This window comes from Papio anubis, chromosome 6 (assembly GCF_008728515.1).
Source record: "Papio anubis isolate 15944 chromosome 6, Panubis1.0, whole genome shotgun sequence".
Classification (NCBI taxonomy): domain Eukaryota; kingdom Metazoa; phylum Chordata; class Mammalia; order Primates; family Cercopithecidae; genus Papio; species Papio anubis.
In genome coordinates, this window is record NC_044981.1 from 27,015,207 (window position 1) to 27,030,012 (window position 14,806).

A 14,806-nucleotide genomic window follows, 5' to 3' on the forward strand; every position below is an offset into this window, starting at 1 on the left:
TGGCCCGTACGGGGATCGAACCCGCGACCTTGGCGTTATTAGCACCACGCTCTAACCAACTGAGCTAACCGGCCCCGCTGACGGAGGGGGCACCCTGCGTCTTATGAGAGGCTTGAAGGCGAACGTTATTCCAGTCACCAAAGGAAGTTTCCTAAAAGTTCTCGGAGCTGGAAAGAACCTACGGTCTTTGCTAACTTCTTTACGATCCTCGGCAAATTTCTTCGAACCCTGCAATTTCATTTAAAATACAACTCGGCGGAAGGAAACTTCAAATGTCACCTGCTTCAGTGTTTCATGACAAGGGGTTTTAGTGACCACCCTTTTAAATGCAACGCCATCACCTTCCGCTGGTACTGTAGCCCGACCCTATCACTCCTTTCTACTTTGCTTCCGTAGCTTCTGAGCGACCCTTGAAGAAATTGACGGAAAACGGGAGGAATTACCGCCAGTTCCTCTCCACGGGCGGTCAAGGCCAATATGAGTCTCCACCCAGGCTCCTCTGCTCGTAACTTCTAGCACAGTTCCCACTGTGTTCGCCCATGTTTCCCAAAAGTGAATATTTGATCCCTACCCCACCCCATTTTTAGCAAACTCAGGAAAACGCTCTCGTTTTTCTACCTGAAAAGGGCACTTTAGAGAAATACGTCCCGTTACAGTCTTTGTGTTCGCATTTTATTCCATCTCGATGAAACAGGTATAAGTTCGTTGGTATTTTATGCACAAGACAACTTTGAAGCCCGACTCATGGCCTTTGGCCTTTGGATTAGGAAACATTCTCCGGGAGCTCTGCTGATCGCTAGGTCTTACGAGGTTGACGCCTTCTGTCCCAAAGAGAACTAACTATTTCTCTGCGTGTTTCCGCCTGGCTGCCCACTTCTCCAGTAGAGAAACGGCTGTTCCTCGGGATTCATTTTTGGAAGTGCTTTGGGTCCTGGGTAATGAGGCCGCATCCTGCAGCATCGACAAGGTGCTTGAATACGCAGGAGCACCCACAGTACCCAGGGACTAATAAATAGCTCAGTAGACACATTTCGAATAACTGAATAAAGGAAGTCTCAACCAACCCCCTTGCTGTATTACAGATGGTCCACCTCTCTGCCTAGACGTCCTGTTCCTTCTCCTGGCTTTTGAACTAGATTCTCACCTCTCTCCAATCCATCTTTCGCGGGGCTGGCCTGTCTTTCCGCCTCACTTCTGAAATTCTATCCATTGCCGCCTCTATGCAAACCGACTCTGGTTAATACTTCACTCGGTATGGCTCCCCTCTTCCTTCCGCACTTTGCACTGCGAGAAATGCCCTTCCTTGAGTCAGCTGGAGGCCTCCTTCTGCTGAGAGCTTAGTTGTGGACACAGCCTGGAGTCGAGGCGAAAAGGAAAGAAGGCCGGGAGATAATCGGGGAAACACACACACCTTCCGTGTGGTTTGAAAGCTGGTGCCCGAAAAGGGGAGCGAAAGAAACAAGAAAAAAACACGCTCCAGAAGTGTCTGAGATTGCTGCGGCCATAAAGCAGAGAGCACTAACCGCGGTACGGATACGCGAGGGGAGGAGGGCTCCACCCCCGGGCCTGTGCCCACGGACCTAGGTGAGGACGGGCACTCCTGCCTCCGCGCCCAAATGTTGCATTTCCCAAGAGCACCCCGGCCCGCCACGACCCCATCCCGTGCCTATAAAAACCCCCGAGACCCTAGCGGGCACAGACACAAGCGGCTGGATGTGAAGAGGAACACGCCGGCGGGAGAACACAGAACACCCACCCTCTCTTTTAGTCACCCTGGAGGCGTCGGAGAAGGCGGTTTCAGGGATCCGTGAAGAGACCCTGAGTCTTTTACATCCCGGAGAATGACGAGAGAGAGAGAGTACCTAGGCGACGTTTACTTTCTGGGATTTCGGGAGATGCGGTTTTCTACACGCCAGGGGCCAAGCCTGAGAGATAGGTAGACGGCAGGGATAGGAGCTCTCTCCGCGCCCCAGACGCCCCTGTTCATACCTGGGTTCCTTGATTTTCCTGCCTATATAACCGAGCCTCCCATGGCCGGGCTCTGAGCTCTCATTCTGCGAACTGGGACAAAGAGGTTAACTGTGATGCGCTTTGTATAACCCCGGGATTCTGCACTTGCCCAAGGGCGAGGCGCAAATCCAAAACCAGGCACAACTGAACACCGAGATCAGCTGAGCCCTGAGTGTCTCACGACATAAAGTCCCTACGATTTTAACAAGGGCTGTATGTGTGCTAGTACTGTTACTGACAAACGCATGTCAGATCCCATCTGTCTTTAGCTCAATGTGTGACGTTAGACATGTCGTTTTGCTCCTCAACTTTCTTATTTGTAAAAAGAAAAAAAAAAAAGTGTTCTGGATTTGCAGAGGGCCTCTTCAGAGGTGAGTTCCAGTAGCTGTACTGTAAATTGATCTCTTGGGCAGCCCTGTTGGTGAGGAAAGAGGACAAATTGAGAAATGAACAAACAGAGAAGCTGCGAAAGTCTTGTGACTTACAGCACAGGACAAGTCTACAAACCATGCCACGCCGCACTAAGCTCTAATTGTTGTAACACCAGCTTACTCAGACCGGGTGATCCAAGATAAGACCAAAGCCAAACTGATCCAGCAACTCTGCACAGATCTTCATGTTCCGGCAGCTAAGTTCCGCTGAATAAACCTATGATTCGCCTAGTTTAGAAATTCTGTCCAGTCCCTCCTGAGAAGGACCTTGCTAACTTTCCCCCTAAAACTGTCCTTTGAATATCTCCAGTCCCCAAACCCTGTAAATTCTGGTCTCTGACTCGCCCTTGTTTTAGGCAGTACTGGGACTCCACAGAGGTGGGGCTCTTTGCTCAGCAAGTTTAATAAATCCAAGGTAGTAGAATCGATTTGTTTTCTTGGTCGTCTTTTTTTGGGGAGTGGGTCTTCTAAATGTTGATTCTGATCCCCGCCTATGGATACTTATAAATAAATAGATATTTGCACTCCATCATTATGTGGAGCTAAAAGTGTTAAATTTAACTATCTAATTACCTCTAAAATAACCATTAAATTCAACGATCTGAAACTTATCTAATGAGTTCCACATTCTGGAATGAAGGGATGTAATAGGTAATAACAGGTCTCAGTCCCGAATGGAGAAATAATCACACAGACACCAGGTGAAAGATGAGTAAAGTGGAAAGCAATAGGCAGAACAATAATTTGCTTTATGCTACGATTTTTGGAGTGAAGCAAGAAAATTAACCAAGGAAACAAAGAAGAAATCCAAGACGTAGTAGTGTTGGAGTTGCGTTTTTGTCATATGACACTACTTCGATTCCGCAGGATTCACTTAGTCTCCATCTGACCTCCTCAGAGTAGACTGCTCTTCCCCAATCACTCCTGCAATTACCCTAGGAGATTTGTGATCCTAAAGTAAGGGGGAGTTTTAAATTTACTCCTAAGTACACCTGCATGATGCCATTACTCAGGACAGGGTAGCTGAACAAACTCAGCTCTGAATCCTTTAAGCAGAGGCAATAATTACTGACACTCTATTTAATCAGATTCTGAACATGATGTGCCACTTTTCCTTTTGGGTCTGAAGTGACACCAGCCATTTTCACAGTTTCTTCCACTAGGAGGTCCTGGGAGAAAAGTGATAAAGGTAGATTCAAGAATGGTTAGTTTGAGAAGAGAAATAAAAAGGCAAGTGTATTTTTCACTCAGTTCACCTTGGTTCTAAGAGTGGGTCTATATAAAGAAATGGAACATGCTTCTGCTAATTAATATTCAGGCAGAAAAAGTCATGAATTTCACTACAAACCCATGTCCCTTCTTCCACATGACAAATTGATGAGGGTATTCTTTCTTCTGTCGGTAAAACGAAGTCTGGGATATAGATTGCAATATTAGCAGTGCCATAGTGCAGAATTTCTCATAATTAACACTTTTTACTTAAATACATAAGAAAACAGAATTGGAATGTAAAGTTAATAAATTAATCAGGTTATAAACAATATGAACATAGAAGCAACAATTGCATGGTCTTTGGCATGCAGTCTTTGATTTGGGGAATGCATTCTTTTCTATTTCTATCAGGAAGGAGGAAGAGAAACAGTTCATATTCACATGGAATAGACAAAAGTATGCATTTATGCTCTTGCTCCAGAGGTATATCAAGTCCCCCAATTTTTCATGATCTAGTCCAAAGAGAATTGAACTGTCTGGACTATCAGCAAAACATTGGTACACTGTATTGATAGTATCATTTAAATCTTCAGTGAGCAAGAAGTGTCAAGTAAGGTATAGATTTTGTTAAGCCCTGCATGTTCCAGAGGATGGGAGAGAAACACAGAAACCATTCATCGACTTGGTCCGTGAATGAAAGTTTTTAGGATCTGTGAAATTCTCAGACATTTCCTCCAAGGTAAAGACTCATTGTTGCATCTCGAAGTTCCCATCACTTAGAAGGGAGCACTGTGCTCACCATGTTTCTTTGGGCTGTGAAAGCGGCCGGCATGTCCCGCACTTGGAGGCCCTTCTCTGACACACTTACCAACAGATACTGAATTAGAATATTAACAAATTGAATCCAGCATTATCTATAAAGCATAATGCACCATGAGTTAAGGGAGATTGCCTCGGGAATAAAAAATTAGTCAAGCATTGAAAAGTCAATTAAATGTAATATACTACATTAACAAAACAAAAAATACATGTAATCATCTCACTAGATGCAGAAGAAATATTGGACCAAATTTGCCATTCATTCGTGGTTTTTAAAAATTATCTCAGTAAACTAAGAACGGAAGGAAAATTCCTCAGATGAATAATGGGCATTTAAGAAATTCCTACAACTAACAACAGAGTTAATAGTGGAAGAACAAATATGTACCCTTTAATATTGGAGAAAAGTGCAAAATATCTGTTCTCATTTCTTCTACATGTTACAGAAAGTCGTAGCTAGTGCCAGAAAGTAAGGAACGCATGAATAAAGAATAAATGAATAAATAAATCATTTTAGAATAAGAAAAATATATTCATTTGCAAACAACATAATCAGATACACGAAAAATCCTAATGCATCTACAAAAATAAGCATTATAAGTAAATATAGCTATGTCACAGATTACAATATACAAAAATTAATTGGATTTCTATGTACTAGCATCAACAAAAATGGAAAATTAAGTTACCATTTTCAATAGGATTAAAACAAATGAAATATTTAGAGATAAACTTGTCAATGTGCACAAGACTTGTACATAGAAATCTACAAAAGATTGCTGAGAAAAACTCAGGAAAATCTAAATAATTGGTGTTTTTGCCATATTCACAGATTGAAAAGTTTAATATTATTAAGACATCATTTTTTTTCTCTGAGTTGATCTGTAGATTTACTACAATCCCAACAAATATCCCAGCAGGAGTTTTGTTTTGCTTTGTTTTGTTTGTTTGTTTCTACAGAAATTGACAAGCTTATTCTGAAGGACCTAGAGTGACCAAAATAATTAGGAAAAGAAAAACAAAGATACAGGACTTACACCAAGTGATTTCAAGACTTACTATAAAGCTAAGGCTAATCAAAATAATGTGGTATTGTCTCAGGGATACTTACACAGATTGATGGAATAGAATAGATAGTCCAGAAATAGACCAACGTTTGTGGTCAACTGATTTATGACACAGGTAAAATGTTATTTAATGAGCTTTTTAAACAAATCGTTCCAGGCAACTGAGTATGGAAAAAATGATTCCCTACCCTTACCTCACATCCTATACAACAATTAAATCAAAATGGTTTATATACATGAAGTTTAATGTTAAAGATATCAAACTTGCAGAAGAAAAGAAGAAAAGAAGTCTGCACATATTTGATGTAGGCAAAGCTTTTTCAGAAGAGACCAGGAAAGCATGAGCCCTTACAAAAAAAGGTACATTGGATTTCATAAAATATTAAAATGCTTTTTCTTTGAAAGACAATATTAAGAAATTGAAAAGGCAAGACATAGACTTCAAAAGAAATTTAATATATGTTATATGCACACACAGTTGTTATACATCTTATGTGTTCTACATACACATATAACAAAGGACTTTTATGGAGAATATAAAACACATTTTAGAACTCAGTGATACAAACACTCAGTAAGGATAAGGGCAAAAAACTTGAGCAGGCATTTCACAAAATAAGATACTTATATGGCCAATAGACACACTAAAAGATGTTCAACAACATCAATCAGTACAAAAATGCAAATTAAATCTATCAAAGATTAACAGGAAACAACAGATCTCAAATCTCCTGAATGGAGAAACAATTAGTAACATAGATATTAGATAAAGATAAGTTACTTGAAGGATCAATCGATAAAAAGATACTTGGGTTTATTTCCAGGTTTGCGTTATCAAAAAGTGATGCATTCAACAGAGCATTTGAGGTAACTGCTAATTAGGGACGGTACTTCCTTCTCTTTCATCTAATGGGAGAGTGAAATCGGATTAGAACTAGAGCTTTCCTAATGAGATCTTTTCTCTCTTTGTCAGGATCCCGACTCAGATTGAAAAAGCAGAGGATGGTCACTGCCTTCCAGGTCTGAGGCCGTCTCCCAGAAGCTTCACTCCTGGCTTCGCCCTGGTAAGGAAGTTTCCGGAGGTGTTTGAAAACCTGGACACTTAAGTGGGACATGGAACGATATTTGTACTTGTGTCCCGGTTATAAGAACAGGCAGAAAGGACAAGTGTAATATGGGGGAATTAGCTCAGGTGGTAGAGCGCTTGCTTAGCATGCAAGAGGTAGCAGGATCAACGCCTGCATTCTCCAGCTTCTTTTAATCCCTAGTCTACCAACGGTGTCTGATAAATACTTTCAGCGGATTTACCCCTCTTTATTCAATTCAGTGTCATCCTGTTATGTACATCTTTTTCTTTTTAAGGAAATGATACATAGTATTACATGGAAAAGCAAAAAAAGGAAGAGATTAGTCACAAATGAGTTTTGCAAATACAGGTTTTGGGGCTTCAGCTCGAAGTTAATAAAATGTATTTTCGTGGGGAAACCAAACCTTAGCCTTTTGGGTACAAAATATGAGAAACAGCCTGGAAACAGTGTCCCGAGGCAAGAGCAGGAGATTTGAATGTGCCAGTCTTTTGCTTTTAATTACATTGACAACACATGGTCAGGCAGAGGATGAAAATGTGTCTTCTATCAGATTATCTGAGAGTTGGCCAGGTATTTAGAAGAGAGACATGCAGGAGAGAGGTAAGGAAGGAGTATAAGTGAAGGTGGGAACTAGCATATTAACTCTAGTAGTCAGATACACTCACTAAGAAAAGTGACATTCAATCCTTCTATTCAACTCTCTGACAGCTCGTTGTGACAAAATGTGCTCAAAATAAATTGGGACCTAGGTCTTCCTCTAATTTCCAACACGAACCACAATGTAAAAAATAAATAAATAAATAAATAAATAAAATGTATTTTTGAAATTGCAACACTATCCTCTATTTAAAGAAACTACATGAGGCTCTGTATTAACAACACATAGGTTGACTTTAGCTCAGCTGGCCAAAGCAGAGCTCAAAATGCTGAAGAGAGTGGTCTTTGTGTAGGTGACTCCAGGAAGTTCTTGTAGGTCCCTGGGACGTGCCACTCTTTCCATCCTTCTTTCTTTCCCATCACTCAGATCTCTCTCTGACACCATTTGACTTCTCAGCATTGCCCTTTGTCAATTGTAATAGAAAGACCATGTTATTGATTACATGTTTTTCTATCTTATTTCCTTATTCATAAATGAACTCAAAAATGAATGTCAGAAATAAGGAACATATTGTTGAATTTTTGTCCCATAGGAGCAGCCTCTTGCATTCTCAGGATGTGCCCTCCTAATAAACTGGGACCATGAAGGAGGGACCTGAAGCTGCCCCAAACCACCTGCAGCTCCATGAAGGTCATGCCTCCACCCACTAATCACTCTGAAAGTAGCGCCCCTCCACTCTTCCCCAACCACATTTCCTTTTCAGGCAAAAACATTTCTACGGGTTTGTTAGACCCTAGCTTCTAATCCTTTCTTCAGTCTTTACTGATCTGAAGCCACTCTCTCCTTTGAGGCTTCTAAATTATCTGTATAGCCTTTCTCCATTCAGCAAATTTTCATCAGGCAAAATCCTACTTGCTGCTACTTATACTCAGAGAAAAATGACTATGTTACTGTCTTAAACGAGAATTCTTCATAGGTGGAAAGCAGATTTGGAATCCACTACAACTCCAAGGCAGTGGAGCTAGTGTAGCTTCCCCTGGGCTACAGGGGAAGTCTTCTTCGGTGGGCCTGGGAATTGAAGAACTAGACAGGCGTAAGAAGGACAAGTGTGGTGCCCAATGCAGCAAGAGAAGGGGGGAGGAAGCTGACAGGGAAGGAGAATGGCAAGGGAAGCACCTAAACAGCAGACACTGTATAGCCTGCATCTGTTTTTCCTTTTGCCTGAGAGATCCCTGAGCTCTGTGGTGACAAATTTCCATAATTTTTCCACATAAAAAACCGAAGATTAGAAACGATTTCTAGGCATTTTACCTGCATTAATATTAGTATGTGTACAGCATCCAAAATAGGGCCTAGACGACAATTGCACAGTACTACTACTTGTTGTTGTGGCAGTTTCTATGTGGATCATTGGCCTCATCCACTGTGCCTGGTGCTGAAGAAGTGCTTCAGGAATGACTCCACAGATGGAGAGTAAAATTCTCAAGCTTTCTCTTTCTCAGCTCCTCCAAGGTTCTCTATCGCTTTCTGAGTCCTACAGGAGGAAAGTGCTCTTGAAGATGCGGCGCGTATGGCGTAAGGCTCTGGGGCTGGGAGAAGGCGCCCCACTACTTCCGGGCGGCCTTGCCTGCAAGGAGCAGGTGACGATCACAACTCTAGAGCAGGCTGCAAGAGCCATGCCCGCTAGCCAGGCAGTTCCGGGTGGTGCTTCTCCGTCTGGAATGTGCTCTCTACTTCCGAGAGATGAGGAAGGCGAAACCGGGAAGTGAGGAGAGAGGTCTCCCTCATGACCTTCTTTGGAAATCCCTATTCTTCACACTGTCAGGCTCATAGAACTTTGCTCGAGGCAGTATCTGAGAAGCTCCGCCCTCAATCTTGTCCTATCAGGGGTTTGGCGGCCCAGAGTCCCGGCAGGCTCCTAATAATCAGGAAAATGGGTGGGGTGCGGCGTTCCCCCAGTGGGGAATTAGCTCAGGCGGTAGAGCGCTCGCTTAGCATGCGAGAGGTAGCGGGATCGACGCCCGCATTCTCCAGCTTCTTGTCTGGTTTATGTCTCTTGGTCTGTATACCACGTTCTTTCTCCTGTTGACGACATCGGTGCTTCTTACCTGGGAGAAGATCAGAGGAACCCGCCGCCTCCCTGGAGCCCGTGTTTCCCTGCTCCCCATACAAGAGTCTTGTTGCCCCTGCTTCCAGCCTCCCTTCTTTTCCACTCCTGCCTCAGGTTTGGCACTTCTAGGTACCCAGGTCTCAAGGCAAATTTCCCGTCTTTCGGCAAGTACAGCTAAAAGTGATGCCACACGATCTCTCAGTTCCTGCTATATCTTCACAAATATCGTCTCCTCCGGAAAGTATGTCTTTAAGTTATTCGTTTGTTTTTCTCTCCCCTAGATTGGGAGCTTCCTGAGTACCAAAACACTATGTAGTCTATGTAGTCTGTGTAGACTGTGCTCAACTCACTTCATCCCCATGTGTAGAGTTAAGGTTCTATAAAATACAGTTACTACCTTGAACAGATGAGGTGGGTGGTATAAGGAAACAGGGAGATAAAACACAAAGCAATACTTAAAAACATCATCCTGCCACATTTCTCAAATCTTAATAATAGCATTCACTAATGTATTTTGGTTTTTCTTTGTGCTTTCTCCATATCCATTTATTTATTTATTTATTTTTTACATTTGACTGACAATTTTACATTTTTTTTTTTAAATGACCAATCAGATTTTGCTATTTTCTAGTTAATTCCTGTGTTTCCTTCACCATTCTATTTTCTGGCTTTCTATCAGGCTGCTGATCTTCTTCTTCTTCTTTTTCTTTTTTTTTTTCCTTCTTTTTCTTACTTCGTATATTTAATGCACTGATTTATTCTAATGCTTTGTAACTTGGGTATTTAAAGGTATAATTTAAAATTAGAAAGCAGTTTCTACAGAATCCTTAGAAATATGTCATTATATTCTAAGGAGCTTGAAGATATACTTTTGATTCGTTTCTAAACTGTGCATTTGAGAATCTCTTCATGTTTACTTTTATGTTCATTCTTTCAATGTTATTTTCTAATTTTTGTGCATCATTTCCTTTATCAACACACAAATATATGAGTTATATATACATGTATTTATGAATGGCAGCGGAACCACACATTAGTGCTAATATTGGTGTATTAATAATTATTGGTTTACCAATTGTAGCACATGCACCACAATGATGCAAGATGTTAATAATAGGGGAAATTGTAAGAGAGGGAGAGTGATGGAGTTTATGGAAATTCTATGTATTCTGATCAATTTTTCTTTAAACCCAGAACTTCTCTAAAACATAATGTCTATCAATTTTAAAAACTAATATCAATAAAAGAAAGACCAGGGACCTTTTATGGATGAAAAGAGTCTTAAAAAACATAAAAATCTGTAGATTTTAGTTTATTTTTTATAATCAGCCATTAAGAGAAATTTTTTTTTTGTATGGGTGACAATCAGAAAAAAAGTTAGTATTAGATCATATATATGATCTATTACCAATTTGTTAACAAGTACTTAACACACATACAAACATGGCCCTAAAATTTCCTAGTTCTCTCAAGCGTTGATTTCGTCCTTATCTCCACGGCGGAGTTCAAGAAAGCGAAATGTGTAATGGGTATCCCTCCTTTCCAAACTTCCTTCCAGTTCACAACCTAGTGCAGTCTACTTGCATGGGATGTTTCTTTTCCATCACAATGCTCTGAGATAACTAAGTCAAGGGAAGTTTGAGCAGCCCTCCAGACCCTCCAGATTTCAAAGGAAAGCCCACTGCTGCTGGTCTGGGGGAGCTGATGGCCTATTCATGGATGAGATGGACTAAGGACAGTGGGAAGCATAATGGACCAACAGTGTTGTTGGAGGGGACTGGGTGAGGAAGCAGGAGCCTAAACAATACTCTCCAGACACTGCCTGAACACTGTCTCCAGACCGGTCTTGTAGCATCAAAAATTACAGCTAAATATTGATTTCTTTCTGGTAATTATTTTGTTCAGCAACCTGGAAAAACTGACAAAAAATTATCTCATTCCCTTTCCTATCTAAAGTCTGAAATATTTCATTAAAATTTTAAAACTTAAAAAAAGTGCTTATTAGGCCAGGCTCGGTGGGAAGCCGAGGTGGGGGTGTGGCGGGGTGGGAGGTGGGAATCACTTGAGGCCAGGAGTTTGAGACCAGCCTGGCCAACACGGGAAACCCTGTCTCTACTAAAAACACAAAATTAGCTGGGCGTGGTAGTGCTCGTCTGTAATCCCAGTTAGTCGCGAGGCTGAGGCAGGAGAACCTCTTGAACCTGGAAGGCGGAGGTGACGGTGAACCGAGATCGCACCACCGCACTCTCAAAAAAAAAAAAAAAAAAAAAGTGCTTATTGAAATTTTTAAACTTGAAAGTGCTCTGACATATACATAAATCATTTTCTCTATATACATGGTTTTTGCACTTATACATGTCTAGACACCCTAGGAATGGTGGTGCCGTAGTGTGAACATGGAGCCTGGAATGGACAGCCCCAAAACCTCCTCCTCCTCAACTGTTGACTCATCAACAGTCAGTCCGTAATCATAACTTCCTTAAAATACAAGAGCTGCAGAACATTCTGGGATATCTGTGCTAATTAATCTGGCAGTTCCCGCTGTGGCTTGCCCCAGGTGTGACGTGCTCTCTTTCGTGAAATTAGTAACTACGAACTGTAACGGGAACAAGGCAATTGATTGCCTCTGCACTCTTGCCCAAAGCGTTCTCTGAGATGTTTGGTAGTTATTTGGGTCCTTACTTGACCTTCGTGGCCTTAAAACTAAGGGAACATGGCATTTGTGAATCTGAAAGACTTGCGATAATTTTCTCATCTCCTCCAGGCTGTGTGCATCACTTTGAGTTTGCGGAGGGAACAGCCCTTTCTCAGGGCCCCCTCATGTCCTGGGTGTCATCCTCAGAATGTGGAGCTTGGGCTCCATTTGAAGAGGGTGTGAAGGCCAGCCAAAATGCAGTCCTGCTCTGTAAATCCCTTCCTCTGACTAGCTTGATTTTAGGCTCTGAGAATGGATGGGGTGGGATTGCTCTTCAGTACTTTCTGCTGAGACATTTTTGTATATTCATTTCTATCTCAAGGAGCCTCTACAACAAAGGAGAAAAAACTGTCTCGGGTTCTGTGTGTGGCACATGAGTTTGAAGGATTTCTGAGACTATTGTTCAGGACTGGCGTTACAGATGAAACGCCAGTTAGATTCAGGACCAGTGATGATGGGATCCCTGGCAGGCGGATATAACACCTCGTTGAGGACAGACTGCCAACCACTCTCCTTCTTTCTCTCTTTCTGAATTTATTTTCTATAAATTCCACTGGGTATCAGAACCTTCCTTCGGCTGACTGGCGCTTTGCAATTTCCTCTCCAAGCCCGGATCTGTTCCCCCAAATTCTCTCGTTCCCGCTTCTAGCTTCTCTTTTTAGCTTCTCTAGGTTCGCGTCATCGGCTTTCCTTGTTTCCCAGGTTGAATCCCCAGTTCCAAGCAGCGGAGAGGTCTTCTTGTCATAAAATTAACTTCCCTCGGCTCCTGTAACCCTCCCACCCGCCGTGTAGCACTCTGCATCTCTGAGAAGAAAGTGACCACCCCAGCCCAGCACAGATTTTCTTCGTCTTTGAGCACCTGCTCGGAGTTCCCGCCCCTGGTCGCTCCTCGGTTTTCCCGCATCGCACACATACAGTCTGTTGGATGTCGGTCAAAGATATAAAGATATTGCCAGCCCCCGCCAGGGAACCATTTGGGGGAAAACAGATCAGTGATTCCCTGTCGTCTGTGTACCATAAAAATAAAAACATAAAAATAAGAAGATCAATGTATTCCACATCTGCACCCAAGCGTACAGCTCTGAGGTGATCAACTGGGAAGCGACGGTTGCCCACCCAGAGGGAAGAAAGGAGCAAAGCCGGAGAATGCGGACGCGGACCCTGCAGGCCGCTGCCTCCCAGGTGAGCTGGTTACAAATTCTGCTATCCCCAGCCCCCACCCCGCTATTGGCTATTTGAGGCGTGCGGGAGTTTTTTCCGGACTAGAAGTCTTATGTTCCACCTGGTTTTTCGGGGCCACTCAACATTCCTGAGCTCCACCCCTGCCAAGGTGGAGCCAGCACAGGACTGCAGGCGGAGTCTCCAGACTCATCCAGAAACAGCCACTGCGCGGAGCCGCGAGCGCGTGTCAAACGAGCACCCATAGACAGCTACTGTGGGAAAGCTCTGGGCCCGACGCAATTCCACTTGCTTGATATTTTAGAAAAGAAGCAATTATGCCCCAGCTGTAAAGGGAGTGGGAATTACAGCTACAACAGGTACCAGGAAAATAAGCTTTCCTTGCAAAAGCTGCCCTCTCTGAGGCTCGAACTCAGGACCTTCAGATTATGAGACTGACGCGCTGCCCACTGCGCTAAGAGGGCGACGAAATACAGGGCACAAGCAGATTCTACAGGAATTTCCTAATTTCTTTCCGCAGGCGGGTAATTTTGGGGCTTCAGTTTTCTTCGCCCGGGGTCGCTAGTTCTCCAAGATTCTTTCCAATAGGCACGCGTAGGCTCCTTTTTAGCCCATCGGAAGAACCTCACACTCGGAAGCCATAGTGTACTGAACAATTATGCCTGACCTCATTTTCTATTGATCTGGATCTTCGTCCCCTCAGATGTATTAGGCAATATTTACTGTCCACAGTTTCCTTAGTTGGGATAGCGGGCTCTCACTAAATCGTAGTTGAATGAATGAAAAGCTCCCAAACACGTCTGTAGTTTACACTTAACCTGTCTTAATTTAAATTTGCATTTCCACTTATGTCGCCTGAGATATTCCCCTCAAAATACACCAACTGATTTTATGATGAGTCTTCATGTTTTCTTCACCGCTATGTTCCAAAAACCCTATTGAAGATTTTATTCCCATAATTTCATTGAGTCCAGTTTATTGCCATAAATCTATACATCATTATTCCCATCTTACTGATGAAACTGAGGCTCAGCGGAACTAAATCCACAGCTGATAAGGGGCAAAACCAGACCTTGAAAGCAGATTTTGTTTCCAAAAAGTGCGTTGTGCTCTTTCTCCCTCTAGATCATGTAATCTCCCCTTTTCCTCTCCACACCACCACGCTCATTCGTTAAGCAAATAGTTACAGAATTTTAGATTCGTTGGTCCATTCAACAAACGTTAATTCACCATCTGCCGTGTACCCGGCATTTATGTTCTAGATTTCCAAGGCATCCTTGGCCCTTTATCCCTCACTTCCCTACAAACACCTTGAATCATGTGTTCTCAAAGTGCGGTGCCCAGACCCACCACATAATTCTTGAGGACACATTCCATTTCAGGTACTGTGCTACCTGAAGGCTTTGAGGATTCAGAGGAAACTGAGCCATCCCTGACCTCAGGAGCTGACAGGACAAACGGTCCTGTCCGGTCCAGTTCCTATACTCTCAAACTTCCGGATTCTTATAAATGCATCCTCCTAAATATTTTATTTTGATACTGTAACTCTTCTGCTCTGTACTAGTTTGCTAGGGCTGCCATAATAAATATCACAGAC

The 14,806-nt window shown here is 42.7% G+C and overlaps 3 non-coding genes across 3 annotated transcripts; 1 reads left to right on the top strand and 2 right to left on the bottom strand.

Moving 5' to 3' along the window:
• Positions 1-74, bottom strand: TRNAI-AAU. Its single transcript has one exon. It is a non-coding gene; the product is annotated as a tRNA-Ile (tRNA).
• A 9,111-nt stretch (positions 75-9,185) lies between these two features.
• Positions 9,186-9,258, top strand: TRNAA-AGC. Its single transcript has one exon. It is a non-coding gene; the product is annotated as a tRNA-Ala (tRNA).
• Positions 9,259-13,600: 4,342 nt separating this feature from the next.
• Positions 13,601-13,673, bottom strand: TRNAM-CAU. The gene has a single exon. It is a non-coding gene; the product is annotated as a tRNA-Met (tRNA).
• Between the last annotated feature and the right edge of the window lie 1,133 nt (positions 13,674-14,806).